This window comes from Gasterosteus aculeatus, chromosome 8 (genome assembly GCF_964276395.1).
Source record: "Gasterosteus aculeatus chromosome 8, fGasAcu3.hap1.1, whole genome shotgun sequence".
Taxonomy (NCBI): domain Eukaryota; kingdom Metazoa; phylum Chordata; class Actinopteri; order Perciformes; family Gasterosteidae; genus Gasterosteus; species Gasterosteus aculeatus.
The window spans coordinates 1,181,609-1,198,073 of NC_135695.1; the positions used below are offsets into that span (position 1 = coordinate 1,181,609).

Sequence of the window (16,465 nt, forward strand, 5' to 3'; positions counted from 1 at the left end):
TTGGCCTTTCTCTGTTAGCTTTCTTTCACGTGAGCTGGACCTGCATGGTGTGTCTTTAAGTGACATCTTGTTTGTGCTGCTGCTGCTTTACTTCGAGTGTAGCCTTTGATTGTGTTATGCCTGAATTTACACTTGTAAGCTGTAGTTATCCTTTACCACAGAGTAATATTTATGCCAGGCATTAACAGATTATGTACATCCAAAGGGTTTTTAGCATGAACAGTAACAACAAGATTTTTTCTTCAACTCTTTCTTAAATAGACATGACACAAGCACATGGGTCAGTTTCTTGAAATAGTCACCATTTTTGAAGCGTTAGGCACAGAATCTTAGCTTGCAAGTTATTTTTGACCTTATAATACCATGTTATTATTTAAGTCGCTTCAGTTATGCTGTAAGCTTGCACTTGTGGAAATAGTTATTTTTCAGTCCTTTTGCTTCTTAGCATCCAGTGTCTTCTTTTGCATCTCTAGTTGTACCTTAAGCATGTTGTCCATTTTAAGTCTTGTCCAGGTGCAGGAGTTGGAAGCGAAGTAAACTGGCTGGTAGTTGGACATCAGATGTGATGGCGTCAGATTCTCATCATGGATGGCAGGGCTGGTGCAGCGATGAGTTTTCACTGTAGCGGCCCCTCGGATCGATTGATCAAGACGCAGAGAGTTTCAAACGGGTGTTGATTTATTTCGTTTCTCTCGACGAGCACCATAAGCACCATGACGTCGTGAACACCTTGAACACCGTGAAAACTACAGAAACAGAAGAAATACACAATGCTTCTGTGTAGTTTCAACAATTAACTTATACAAAATAATGTTTACACTCGATACAGGTCATTTGAAATACTAGCCAAAGTGAAATAAAATATGTTTAAAACGCTATGACAAATAAAACATGCATCCTTCATACCTCAATCCGGTCTCCAAGGGCGCTAATCAAAGGAATTTCCTCCACCTGCTAGCATCTCGGCACACCCTCATAATTAGGAGCTTTTTGAAATGACAGGTACCAACAATACAAAACAATGAAATAAATTACGATTTAAACTTTCTTTACATCATTCGAATGTATTTACGATACATAACTAATAAGTTTACAAGTTTTACCCTTGCTTCGACGATGCGTGACTTCCACGTTGCAAGTGATAAGTAGCAGGAAGTTAGCGTCACAAAAACATAAGAAGAAGAAAAACGGCGCTTTTCAAAATAAAAGCAGAACGGACCTCGTTAACACATGAATAGAATATTGCATAGGAGAACTGCAATTCAAATCAGACATTTACAGTACTTATTGGCTCCGGTGTGGAAACTATTTGTTTTGACAAACATTTCTTTGCATTTAAAGTTTTGTACAAGCCATCCCAAGCACCCAAGGTGTTCAGTATTCAAGGGTTGCTCTATTTTAAACAAATGGCATATGGTTCAACAGATGTTTCCCTGTTTGTAGTGCCATATTGTCATATGATGCAGCCTTAACTAGAGTTTTTGGTTTTGACTGTGGAGTCTCTCTCACTGAAAATCATTGACTCGTCATTGTTTTGTGAGGGTGGATTGTTTTATTAAAGCAAAAGTTATTATTTGTTATTCAACCTTAGATACATTCCTGTCATCCAGCAAAAACCAAGATCTTTGCCACTGTGATAAGATGAGCTTTACATGTTTTATGTTTACTTTTAATGCCAATATTTCATGTTTACTTGGAATAAATATGTATTACGGTATGGATACAATTGTCTGTGTTTTTCCCCCTGCAAAGATATGTAACACTGGTAGGAGTCGATTAAAAATCAACACTCTTTGAAGTAATTTCATAATCAACATAGTAGGTAGGTTTAACACTAAAAAAGTTCTTTCTTAACACAAGTGTTACATGTAAATGGTAAATGGACTGTACTTGTATAGCGCTTTTCTAGTCTTCCGACCACTCAAAGCGCTTTAACACCACATGACATCATTCACCCATTCACAAGTGATGACAGGAGAACCATACACAGTGACACCAACCCATCAATAACTACCATTCACGCACTGTAGTCACAGCTACAGGAGCAATGTTGGGTTAAGTGTCTTGCCCAAGGACACAACGACATGGGATCGAACAGACAACCCTCTGATTGGAGGACGACCGTGCTTCCCACTCACCCACAGTCGCCTTGTGAATAACACTATGGGTGTTACTCCTTACATAGTGTAAAACTTGATTGACACTTCTTAAGAGTTAATATTTTTACACTACACTACACCTAGTGTAAAATTTTAGCTCTTACCAGAGTAAAATTGACTCTGGAAATTTAACTGTGTTCAGTGTACATTTTACACTCTGTAGATAGGGACCATATGTTCACTGTGGTAGTGTTAAAATTGTTTAATTTTAAAATTAAAATAAAAGTGTATTTACACTGGTGATTTTACTGTGTAGGGTTTTAAAAAGTAGGATGGGAGCCAGAGCCTTCAGTTATTAAGCTCCTCTTTTGTGGAACCAGCTTCCACTTTCAGTCAGGGGGAGAGATTCTGTAAGCTCATTTAAGATAAAGCTTTAAACTTTCTAGGGCTGATAAAATTGAAGGCATCAGACGCGCCATTAATATCTCAAACAAAAATGTTGGATCACCACCCTATTTAGGCAAAAGTAACACAGCAATGATGACAAGCTTTAATGCCATAGACACTCAAACTCTAGTGGAAACGGTGACAAATTTAAAACCATCCACCTGCTGTCTTGATGCTCTACCTACCAACTTCTTTAAGAATGTTTTTGACTGCCTAGCAACAGACGTATTGCAAATAGTTTATAACTCTATTCAGACAGGCCATTTCCCAAAAGCTTTCAAAACTGCAGTTATTAAACCTCTCCTAAAAAAGCGGAGCCTAGATGCCTCTATTATCAACAACTACAGACCAATTTCAAATCTACCTTTCATAAGTAAAATAATTGAGAAAGTTGTCCTACAACAACTTAATCACTTCCTGGCTTCAACTGGCTGCCACGACAATTTCCAGTCAGGATTTTGACCTCTTCATAGCACCAAGACGGCCCTTATTAAAGTTGTAAATGACATCCGTCTTAACACAGACTCTGGCAAAACTTCAATATTAATGCTATTAGACCTCAGTGCTGCATTTGATACTGTCGACCACTCAATACTTTTGGACAGGTTGGAAAACTGTGTGGGGCTCTCAGGCACAGTCTTAAGCTGGTTCAGGTCATATCTACAAGACAGGAACTATTTTGTTTCCATTGGTGACTTCGTATCAGAAACAACCGACGTAACGTGTGGAGTCCCCCAAGGTTCGATCTTAGGGCCAACTTTATTCAACATCTACATGGTCCTACTAGGACAAATCATGCAAAAAAATAAAATTGACCACCATTGCTACGCTGATGACACCCAAATCTATGTAGCCCTATCACCAAACGACTATCGCCCCATAGATCTTCTGTGCCAGTGCATTGAGCAAATTAAAGACTGGATGTGTCAAAATTTCCTACAACTAAATGAAGACAAAACTGAGATCATTGTATTTGGTGCTAAAAAAGAAAGGTTTAAAGTAACCCAACACCTTCACTCGCTGTCCCTGAAAACATCAAATAAAGCCAGAATTCTGGGAGTTATTATGGATTCAGATTTACACTTGGAGAGTCACATCAAATCAGTAACAAAATCGGCCTACTACCACCTCAAAAATGTAGCACGACTTAGAGGGCTCATGTCAGCTCAAGACTTAGAAACACTTGTACATGCCTTTATAACTAGTAGGCTAGACTATTGTAATGGTCTCCTTGCAGGTCTCCCAAAAAAAACTGTCAGGCAGCTCCAGCTTGTTCAGAACGCTGCTGCTAGAGTTCTAACAAAGACCAAAAAATGTGAGCACATTACATCAATTCTTAAATCCTTACATTGGCTCCCAGTATGTCAGAGAATTAATTTCAAAATCCTACTGCTCACATATAAATCACTACATGGTTTAGGGCCAAAGTATATCACTGATATGCTTCTACATAAGCCTTCAAGATCACTAAGATCTTCTGACACAATGTTAGTGATTCCCAGAGTAAATACAAATCATGGGAAAGCATCATTTAGTTACTACGCAACAAACAGCTGGAATAAACTTCCTGAAGATTTAAGACTTGCTCCAACTCTGACCACGTTTAAAACAAGACTGAAAACTTTTATGTTCAGCTTCGCCTTCTGCCAAATTTTATCTACATTGCACTTTTAACCTCTGCCTTTAATTAAACAATTAATTAAACTGCCTTTAATTCCTGCATTTTATTTCCCTTTATTGTATAAAATGTTATGACGTGAAGCACTTTGAGTCTGCCTTGTGTATGAAAAGCGCTATACAAATAAAATTGCCTTGCCTAGGGCTGGCTCTGGTTAGCCCGGACCAGCCCTTAGTTAAGCCGCTATGGGCTTAGACTGCAAAGGGACTTCTTAGAAAACACCAAGCTTCTCTCTCACGCTCTCTTTCTACAATAGTTCATGTTTTATTAATGCACATTGTCAGGGTGCAGGGAAGGCAGGACTCAAACGCAGAGTTTCAAACAAAGAGAGACTTTCATGGTCAAAACCAAAAAGGCCAAGGGGCAAAACCACAGACGGGAACCAGGAACATCCAAAACATTCAACAAAGAACAATGGCACACATGAAGATACACACATGCCTTAAATACACTAGGGAGGTGCACGTGATTGGACACAGGTGGAAACAATCAGACAATCACAGGGAATGACAGGACGAGGCAGGAAGTGAAGTTACCCAGGGAGACAAGAGGCAGAAAACTACAAAATAAGACAGGAAATAAACCCAAACTGTGACACACATGACTAATTCAGCTTCTCTTCGGGAGTTTTTTGTGCTTTCTTCCCTAGCAGGTCTCCGTAGATCGTAGTTCCTTCTGGACCCTGGTCCTGACACTTGCCACTATCATCATCATCAACCAACATTACCCTTTCCTAAAGTCTTTGTGCTTTCCCTCCCCCAGGTTTCTGTGGATGGTGGTTCTATCTCATGGTGATGGTCCCTGCAGTGTTCCTGCCGTACGCCTGGCTTGATACTCGGAATTTGAATAATTTCTGTTATAGGAATTGAATAATACATAATACATCTTTCACATTGTTCATTATGTACACATGACATCCATTGTCTATCCCGGGAGAGGGATCCTGCTCTGACGTAGAAACAAAACAATGTTGTAGTGTCTCGATCTAGCACTAACGGAAAGTCAGGCGAAAGTGATCGATTCTTTGGCGCAATCTCTTTTTATAAAGTTGAGGTCCATAAATCAATGTCACTGTCCTTGGCCATTGGTAGCTCTCGGTGTTCTTTCGTACATCCTCGTTTTATGACCACGTGGGTCTGGACCCCCGCAGGGCTCCTGTTATCAGCCTCTGGCATCAGGTCATGGCAGACCCCTATATATTTGTGTTTTTCCTTTGTCCTCAGTGAAGAAAAACGTGGTGAGGTTTATTTGCAGGGTGGAGGGCCCAACACAGTTTAACTTTGAACGCCCTGTTGACACAGATATCTAGCGGCTGTTCTTTAGTTAATCCACCCGAAATGATGGCAAGCTCCGAATCAGTTTCCTTCACTTGGTTTTTGACATCGGTGAGATGGGCGCGCATGGAGCCGCGCGGAAAATGACCAGCTTGTCTTTTGGCAGTTGCTGCGAAATGGTAGTTTGTGTGCGGATAGAGAGTACGTCTTTTTATAAAACGAAAAGCACCAAGAAGGACCGCCACGAAAGTCATTGATATTCATGTCCCGTGCTAACGCTGTTACCTTCAGTCGAATAGAGACTACATACGCTTCTACCTGTTGCTCGCTGTTCAATTTTGTCCTCCAACTGCGGCCATCTTGTTTTGTTCCCGCGGAAGCTCTTTGTGGTCTTTACTTGGCGCAGGTCATCTTCTTGCTTCCTCCACTTCCGTACCATTGATTCAGTAATGTAGAATTCTCTCGCAGCTGCTCTATTTTCATGCTCTACTGCGTGACTGATAGTTTGAAGTCTGCGTTGTAGGCGTGTCTTTTGACAGGTGCCATTCTGTGGTCCTTATACACACACACTGTAATATTATGGTGACGCTCCTGGCGACGGTAGCCGTAATGCTGCAAGCGGTGCGGCTTTGTAGTTTACCAAAGTCATAGTAAAAAAATTTGACTTTGCGCCGTAAGCCTTGTACCACACAAAATCGCTTGGAGGTCAGAAAGCAAAACTAGAATGAATCCATATATAAGGTGCGTCGTTTTTTGAAAAAAATTAAAGGCTTTTAAGTGCGCCCTATAGTGCAAAAAATACGGTACTCGCTGGCCCTCAGGGTCCCTCTGATTACAAAAACTTTACCAGCCAATCACAGTGAGCGGGTCTCATGTAAATGCGGTGTGGATTCCCTTAAATCCCCTCTGACGTTGACAGATTGTTCCATTTCCGGGCGGTTGGACTGCTGTTGCAAAGCATTTCTTGGCCTCCCCTTGTCCTGCACAGGTCTTACCAGAAAATAGGGATTAATGTCAACACAGCAGCCCTCCATGTCATTCTTTAATAATTAAAAGTCTTCGGCTGCACTTGTAGCAGCTCAAGGGTATGATGTATGCCACCAACAACACTGTAGCAGGTTCGAGCTACCACCTTTGGGGTTCACGTATGGACACACGATTATTCAGAGCAATATGTTTTGTTTCATTTTATTTCCTTGCAGTGAGCAGGTTTGGCGTGGTTGTCCTCCTCGGCCTTGCCCCTGAGCGTCTGCTGCAGAGTCATTTCTCTCTCCAGGTCCTGCTCACTGCTTTTCAAGAGACACGCAATCAGTTCTGATCATTTCCACCTGTGCCTCTTACTCTCCTGCCGGCACCGTCCCCTGAACCACTCCCCCGCTCTCCCCCCTGCAGCTGAGCTAACCACACCCCGCCACCACAAACACATTGTTGGAAAAATTGTAATTGATGAATACATTTAAAAAAAGTCTGAGGTCAATAATAAATAAATGTTGTTTCCACAGCTAACTGAACTTTTCATCTTTTAGAGAAAAGTAAACAGAAAATAACGTGACGGTTCATTCTCTGTTCATTTAAATTGGAGCAGATAACCCAATCAGCAGCACTGCAGACGGAAATCCGAAAAACAGGTAATTGTTGTGCTAGTCTAATATAGCGTGACTGAACACATCATTACACAGTTTAACGAAGGAGTTTAGTATTAAGCCTCCCTTTTGCAATATAAGAATTCAAGAGGAAAATGTTCCACCCTACCTGGATTGCAAATTCCAAATTGGGGTTCTCCTGCTTATGATCCTCCACCAGCCGCAATTGGTGTTTTTCATTTTTAAGTAACGTTACTCAATTTAAAGACCATTGAAAAAGACTTGAGATGTATTCACTACGAAAAACACTGGTTGGCTTTGGAAAACCACTATAAATTACTTTTCTCTGCTACTATTTGATTAACAATGTTGCTCTACTGAATTCTATAGACTTATCTCACAGTTGACATTGAACTTCACACAGCTGGAAATGCACAATAACATTAATGATGGCTCCTTTATTTTTCAGTCCGGTATCGGTGGACTCTTATCAGAGCTCTGAACAGCGCCATCGTGACTGTTGTTGTTATACCTGTGTGGGATGCCTTTCAAAAATGTCATATTATATATAATAATAAAAAAAGCACAGCTGTCAATATAGTAGTATGCGTGTGTGTTTTGTTACCTCAATAAACATTGTGGTTGTGTTCTGGAAGCGATAATGCACAGTACCTTGTTGAAAGTGAAAATAAGAGACCTATTTACCATGATCACCTGTAGCTATTCAAATACTTCCCTTTCCCGCAGTTCAACATCCCATAATGCCAGCCTGCCTCAGTGTCTCCTCAGACTAGCACAGCGGCCTATCAAACAGGAGTTGCCATGGAAACCCCAGTGGGTCCACTGGCAGCAGCAGCCACTTGCTCGTTCTGCTGACATTGACAAGCCACTCTAGCAACAAATCCAAACTGGGTCCCTCATGGGCTGTATAGACACGCTTCCTTGACTATATATACACAGCCTGGAACACGTGCACATACAGCTGGATCAATGACACCTACTGACCTGATCCTGAATTATTAATGATCTGGCTGCAGCTTTGTGAGACCTGCAGACTCTGCAGGAGGCAAACACCAGTGCCGAAACACAACCCAGTTTGTCCAATAATAATGGCCTGTTTTTACATACCAAAATTAATTGTGTCACATGTTAACTAGTTGTCGCCTCAATGTGAGAACCATTATATCATTTGGGGGGGAGGAATGTGGGCTGTTTGTATATTGGATGAAAAGTGTGAAAGCACTGTCAACCGCACCGTTATGTGGACGCATATCCAATTTGATGCAAAAAAAAAATTTCCCCACGCGGCTCTGTGTCATGTTCAATGCATCTTGTTGTTAAGAAAATGGGATCATGGAACAATCATTTTATGCAGCGGCATTGACAAAATACGACATGATGTTTCACAAGTAAGCAAATGGAGAAAGAAACTGGGAGAGACAGATTAGCATTAGCTGGGAGATGGAAACAAGTGGTGAATCCAAGCAACAAAAGCTTCCATTTAGAGTGACAATACAGGTACAGCTCCCATCTGCACCCAAAGGCAGCAACGGATCGCTGTATTTGTCTAGATTCAGTGTAATTACGAGGTATTTTTTTAAACCCAATTTACGTAAGGCCATCATAGTGGGGGAGGCAGTGCAACTGACTACATTTACATTTAAATTGTATGAATTTGTTTGCATTAGCTTACAAACCGAAGCCTGGAAAACCCTTTCCAAAAATAGTAGTGTAAAGGGACGGTGCTGGGACTGAGAAACCGGATCCCAGGTGATATGCGTTGCGGAGGTCCAGTTTAGTGGAAATGGTCGATACCTGGCATGCTGAACTCCAATTGGTAATCCTACTGTTGCTCAGTCGATGGGGTTGTGCTTAACCAGCCAGGCGTGGCCAAGGATCAGGGGAATGTGAGGTGAACTGATGATCAAAAAAACATAGGTCTTCAGAGTGGTTACCTGACAACAGTAGACGGACGGCAGATTACTGGCTAAAGTCACCACTAGAACTGAGCCCGTCCAAGGTGGTTGCTTCAATGGCCTCCTTTAACTCTTCTGTGGAGAGCCCCAGTTGTTCCACCAACTCAAAATCTATAAGACTGTCATCAGCCCCAGGATAAATTAACATTTGGAATTGCAGACACTGATCTTTTATGTGGAGGGTGGCATGAGATCCAGTAGATAGGCATGCTAGTCTCCTCCCCACTGCTAGCAAGCCTGCCGGTTTACCGGTTGCTCAGGACAGGTGGTGATGTAATGTCCAGAATGACCACAATATAGACCGCTGTCGCTGTCTCTCTGGCGCTGGCGTTCCTCCTCTAGCTGACATCATCCTAGTTGCATTGGTTTGGGTTCTTGTCTCGCTTGCTGTGCTCGGTAGTGCTGTATGATTCACCCCGTCCTGGTGTTCTGATTGCTGCTGGACGAGCCGAAAAAGCTCCCCGCTGTATTTCTCTCTTCCTCTCCCAACACCTGTTATTCACTCGAATGGCCAGCGCAAACAGATCATCCAGACCAGCGGTCACTAACTGGCGGACCGGATTTCCAACCGGCACAGCTTTGGGAGTTTTTACGGTAGTGGCTTAAAGCACAGACCAATTGCAATCGAGTTAAACCATCCCATGAGATACTACTCAAACAATTGAGTCTTCGCATTCCAGGCAGGGTGATATTGTCTCCATATTGCGGACAGATGAGAGCTAGTGGCAAAGACTATGGGAAGAAAAATATCTTAATGGGAGAATTAAGATCTAGTTTGTCCTGTCAAGATTTTAAACCTGTGCCTAAATGCATTATGGCCATTCTCCTCACGTGGAGTGGATATATATATATATATTCTATTAAACTGTTCAATTGTTAAAATTTGTTTTAGATTCCTTATTCATGTGAAGTCCAAATGTGAAGCAGGAAAGGGGGAATTAAAGTTCAGTTATTTTTTAATTGAAGCACTTTATTTGAACATGCAGATTTTTTTTTAAATGCAGCCCTACCCTTTTATTTAGTTAATTGAGAGAACATTATTGATATTTGCAGACACACATATGGTCAGCTCTGTTACGTGAGAATAAAATATTGTCAAAGTGTTTTAGAATCAAACTGAATTAATTTGATTTGTTACTCGTGTATTGATTAAATGCAAATGTTGATACAACTCTATTCCTCTATTTAATCACACTAAGTAGTCACATTATGATCTTCCGGACCTTTGCTTCAAGAAATTTTCACTAATTGGACCTTTTCACATTTTAGTTGAATACCCCTGACCGTTACATTCAGGATATGATATCAACTCCTCCATGATGGTTTTGCTTGGTCTACGAGCGTACACTGCTTGTAGAGCCTCCTCGTCCCAGCTGCTCTCCAACGCTAACGTGTGAAACTCAATGGTGTAGTCTGCTACGCTGGGTGTTCCCTGACATAAAGATATCAGTCTAGCAGAGGAGTCCTTACCTCGGACTGGGTGATGAGCTTTCGCATCTCAGGCCGTGAAGTCTCTGTAGGTGCTTACAGTAGTGTCCTGTCGTTCCCATAACGCAATAGCCCATTCCAAGGCTTTTCCCCGCAGAAGCAAAATCACATAGGCAATCCTTGACTTGTCTGTGACCAGAAACCAAACCGGATCCCTTCAGAAAAGAGTGACGCTGCCCTAAATTCCTATCATAACTATAATCGGAATAATCATTAGACGCTGCAGGTGCGTGCCCATGATGTTCACTAGAGCGGTACTGTGCTGGCCCAACATGGCTCCCTGGGCTGAAACCGCGTTGGGAACGGCGTCCAGATGGACTGGGTCCATGATGGCCGGATCATACTGTTAGGGTTCTGGAGGGAACCCAAAAGCAGACCGGAACCAAAACGATAGTGACAAAAAGTATTTATTCAAGAATTGAGTGAGGAGGCCAGCTGGTTGAGGTACCATGTGCAGGGAGACCGTGTTGTAAGGGTGTTTTCTTGAGGTGGTAAACCTGCGGGCAGAACAAAGCAGAGTCAAAGACAAAGCAAGACGGATGGCTGTTCGGCCAACAGCTAGGTCAAAAATAGTTAAGTCATATTTGTGTGTATCTGCTTAACGATCCGGCGGGGACTGGATGTCAGGTCTTCCTCTTTATCCTGTTGTTGGGCACTCCACCCTGCTAATAAACCTCACCATGTTTTACTTCACTGAGGACAAAGGAAAACACAAACATGTAAGGGTCTCTTGTGGCCTGATGCCAGGGGCTGATAACAGGAGCCCTGCGAGGGTCCAGATCCCCTGGCCATAAAAAGAGGACGTACGAAAGAACACCGAGAGCTCCCATTGGCCAAGGACAGTGACATTGATTTATGGACCTCAACTTTATAAAAAGAGATTGCGCCAAAAATCGTTCTCTTTCGTCTAACTTCCCGTTAGTAATAGATCAAGACACTACAACATTGCTTTCTTTTCTCGCTGGACTCAAGACTCTCGGCTCCACTCCATCCCTGCTTTCTTTTTCGCCCTTTGGATTTTATCTCCGTTTCACCCCGAAGGACTGGAGAGACAGGTGCTCTCTGATCCCCCCCGCGCCGCCTCTGTTCCGAACGAGAAGTTCAGACCAACGCTGTTGCCCATCTGCCCCATCAAACAGTAAGAGACTGGTTTTCTGGGTAGACTAATTTAGCGTGTTTATATAAACTTGATGTTTATTTGATCTGTTCAGTCATAACATGGTACGATATAGTCTGGATCAACGAATCCGCAACCTTTTGATTTATGTTTGAATGTGTACCTGCAAATGTCGTAATATTTCCTGTTGATCTGACACTAATACGTTTTGCTGCAAGGGATTGAAAGCGCCAACTGTATTACGCTGTTGAATGATATTCCATGGTCAGAATAGTTTATTTTCTTTTCGATCTTCGTATCGCAAGCCACATCGTTTGTTTCCGTAACTGCACACACATCGGTCCGACCATACTGATTCACATTGCTGGTCGCGGGTCAGAATCTCCGCGCGTCCATGTACTTCCTCCCCCCTTTTTCTAAGCCGTAGCCTATAGCAACAGATAGCGTTGCCATAGCAGCACAACACTTTGTCTACCTCTGTGGTTTTGGTCACGTAGGCCACTTCCTCGCATTCCACTCCGGCCCGCCCCTCGCGTTGAGGAGTTGCATGACACTGTTTGGCATTATCGTCTTCCTCTTTGTTTTACTACGTGGAACACTTCCCTGCATTTCGCTCCCGCTTGCCCCACGTTGTTGTTTGTTTAGTGAGTAGGTTTAAAATAGGTGTTATGGGGATTGTTGTTTGCAGTTAAAGGCGATCTTGATTGGTCTTTCTGTGAGTTAATAAACCCTGTTATATACTTTAAAGAACCGTTTTCCTGTTTTTACTTGTGCATTTATATGGTGACCGTTGACATACATCGCCAGTGCTCGAACTTAACTGCTTCCAACGTCTTCACTCAAGGAGTGAATATCAATTATGAGACTTGATTTACAGTATTGGTTATTAGTCCCTGTTAGCTCAGGGTGGTGCCCCATTATTTATTTATTCTGAGAAGTATCCATCCATCCATCCATCCATCCATTGTCAAACCGCTTATCCTGCACACAGGGTCGCGGGGGGGGGGGCCCCCCGCGGCTGGGATGGGGTCGGCTGGGGTTGGCTGGGATGGAGTCCATCCCAGCCAACTTCGGGCGAGTCTGAGAAGTATCTCAGTGATTATTAATAATGCTATTAATATCCATAAGTTAGTTCCTCATTTGCTAGTAAGTTACATTACATTACATTACAGGTCATTTAGCAGACGCTTTTATCCAAAGCGACTTACATTACACTTTAAACCCATGGCTTTTTTCACATTTTTGCCCGGGGAGCAATTAGGGGTTAGGTGTCTTGCTCAGGGACACTTCGACATGGAACATGGGGCAGAACATGGGGCAGCCTGGAGTCGAACCACCAACCTTGTGCTTCCCAGCACACCTTCTCTAACCCCTGCGCCACGACAAGTTAATACGACCCCCTAGCCGCTCCCAACACTGTAGATGATACTTGATAAGGAGCAGGTGTGTTGGCCACATCCAAAGCCACTCTTCTCTCCCGGCTCTCTCACGCGCACACAAACACACACGTCCATGCCCCCCATGTCACTCACATGCATGCATGCTGCATTCACTGGGCCGGCACACAGTAGGAAACCAGAACATCATAACATTGTCCCACACAGCAGCTAACAGCTGGGTTGCTGCAAAATAAAACTCGCAGACCACACTAACATTAAACTTTCATATTAAGGTGGGGGCAACAAAATATTGTCCCGAGGGCCGCAATTGGCCGCGAGTTCGAGACCCCTGCTGTTTCCACAGAGTATTTGTTCTTTCTCGTCTTACAGGCTATTATTATTTTGAAATAATAAATCATTAACTATTACTGTCATCATAAACCAACATTACCCTTTCCTAAAGTCTTATTGGGATAATAGCACTTGCCCCGAAAGATACCATAGTCTGACTAAGCAAAGATTCAAATTATACCATCATGTAAACACACTGACTGAGCCACACTCACACATTTTATTTTGTTAATTTGTTATATTACTGTAACATGTCGGTCCTCTGGGGGGGTCTTGAAATGACGGGCACGAAGCAGTCGGGTCCATAGTAAATGGTTTTTATTGATATTGTTCCACACACAACAACACCGGCTCCAGCCTCCTCGCCTCGCCCCCTTGCTGTCGCCGGATCTCTCGTACTTAACAGGAGCGTACTTGATTGCTGATTCACATCAGCTGAGGCAAATTGCCTCCCCCGGCACCTTTCCCTGAACCACTCCCTTCTCAGTCCCCCCCTGCAGCTGAGCCAAAACCACGCCCGCCACCACAATTACGTTACTTAAATTAAGTAGCTGCAGGAGGTACTTCATAGACGTATTTTACCTCAATTGCGGTAACACACACACCGCCAAAAAACGGTGCTTATGCAGTAAATGTAGTCCGCATTACTGAAATGACTGACTGAGGGGGGGGGGGAATGATTAGATAGGACCCAGGATGTTGATTTGAAGAACATATTGGCAATTTTTCATTAAATATTATAATCAGTCAGAAAATGATTAATGATTTTTTTCCATCATCAGTTCTCTGAAAAGACTGATTACAAGCTACCAGCCCAAAGAACCCCACTCCATGAACGACCTTCGCATGGGTAACGAGCTGAATGTGTTGCTGCTTCCTACCACCTGCCGTTTTCGGACCAGGAGTCGCAGCGTGGACCCTCGGAACCTCCGCACAATGGAACGTGCTTCACCTTCGGACACTTTTTTCCTCAAGTTGGCTTTGTTGAATCTGTCACCAACAAGACTTTTTTACTGAATGACTTTTTTACCTCACGCAAATTTTATGTTCTTAAGCTGGCTCCACGAAGGTGATCTTGCTCCTTTTTCGGAGCTCCTCCCTACAGGATGTAGTTTCCTCAGCTTCCCTCGCACCACTGGCAAAGGAGGAGGACTGGCATCCCTATTTATATCCACCTTCCACGTCCAGCAGCGTCCAGCTGTCAATGGCTCCAGCTTTGAGCTCCAACTTTTTGAGCTTAAAATCCCCGCGACTGTTCTCTGTGCTGTGATCAATCACCCACCGAAATTTAAAAAAGACTTTATACAGGACTTTGCAAACTTTGTGTCGGGTATTATTCCCGATTATGATCACTTTCTAATTGTCGGCGATTTTAACGTGCATGTCGGCTGTGAGACCAGACCGCTTGTCAAAGACTTTTTGAATCTAATTGGCTCCCTTAATCTCACGCAGTCGGGTTCGGAAACCGACGCACGAAAAAGGCCATATTTTGTATCTTGTACTGTCATATGGACTGGATGTACAAATAACTGAAATATGCCACATTCCTCTTTCCGACCATCTACACGTTTTATTTTCCCCCTAACTACCTGCGCCCCCCACCACAGACACTGCGCCCGCTCGCTGTCGCCGTGCTTTTAACTCCTCGACTCCTCTGCAGAGGACTTTGGCGACTTCAATGTGGATGTATGAAGTTGTTTGATTCTCTCTGCATATCCTGGACTCCATTGCGCCTATGAGTTTAATGCACATTAAGCCACAGACTGAGCCTTGGCTGAATGAGTCCACTCGTGCACTCAGACGCGCGTGCAGACAGGCGGAGAGGAAGTGGAAAAAAGACAATCTCCAGATTTCTCGGGATCTCCTACGTGATCGTCTTTTTAATTATCAACAGGCTGTTAAAGCTGCTAAAGCTGAATATTTTTCCTCACTGGTCTCCAAAAACGCTCACAAACCTCAGGTTCTTTTTAACGTATTTGACTCACTAGTGAACCCTTGTGATGCTGTCTCTGTTGAACCGTCTGCTTCTCTGTGTGAGGACCTTTTGCAATTCTTTGTCACAAAAATGTCTGCCCTTAGATCCTCACCCCCCCAGTAAGTGCAGGACCCCGTTAATCCTACAGCAAGCTCAGCTGTTTTTCACCAGTTTGAGCCGGTCTCACTTTCTGCACTTACTGAAATAGTTAATCACCTACGCCCTGCTAACTGCCCATCGGACAGCATTCCATCCCACTTGCTTAAGCAGGTCTTCAGCTCAGTTGGGCCTTTTATTTTGTTTCTTATAAATCTGTGTCTCAGCCTCCTGCAAACATGCCACAGTGCAGCCTCTTTTAAAAAGGAAAAATTTGGATCCTTTGGTTCTTTCCAATTTCAGGCCAATCTCCAAACTCTCGTTTATCTCAAGTCTTGGAGAAAGCTGTTTTTAACCAATTGCAAGAATTTCTAGGTCGTGCAAAACATTGGTGAACAGTTTCAGTCTGGTTTTAAGCCTCTTCACAGCACCAGGACAGCTCTTTTAAAAGTTTTTAATGATCTTCTTTTAAACCTTGATTCTGGTAACTGTGCCTTTTTAATGCGATTAGATCTCACAGCAGCATTCGACACAGTAGATCACACTATCCTCTTGTCCCGCCTCGAGCACTGTGTGGGCATTAGAGGTTCTGCTCTAGAGTGGTTTAAATCCTACCTTGCAGATAGATCCTTCTGTGTAAAATTGGGGAAGTTTTTCTCCTCAGTGGCTCCTCTGACCTGCGGAGTCCCCCAGGGGTCAGTTCTAAGCCCTCTACTGTTCTCCTTGTATATGCTACCCCTAGGATCGATATTTACGAAGCATGGAATCCCTTTCCATTGCTTTGCTGATGATGTGCAGGTGTACTTGCCACTAAAGGCCCCCTCCAAGGAATCCCTTCATGCTGTGTTTAATTGTATGACGAACATTAAAACATGGATGGACCTAAACTTCTTAAAACTATCCATCCATCCATCCATTTTCAACCGCTTATCCGGGGTCGGGTCGCAGGGGCAACAGCTCCAGCAGGGGACCCCGAACTTCCCTTTCCATCCTCCCCCCGAC

General features: G+C 43.3%; 1 long non-coding RNA gene across 1 annotated transcript; it reads right to left on the reverse strand.

Annotated features, from left to right (window-relative positions):
- Positions 1-207: 207 nt before the first annotated feature.
- LOC144411509 (uncharacterized) lies at positions 208-1,239 on the reverse strand. The gene is made up of 3 exons (XR_013468695.1): positions 1,104-1,239; positions 907-986; positions 208-746 (listed from the first exon to the last, which is right to left on the reverse strand). It is a non-coding gene; the product is annotated as an uncharacterized LOC144411509 (long non-coding RNA).
- Positions 1,240-16,465: the final 15,226 nt, after the last annotated feature.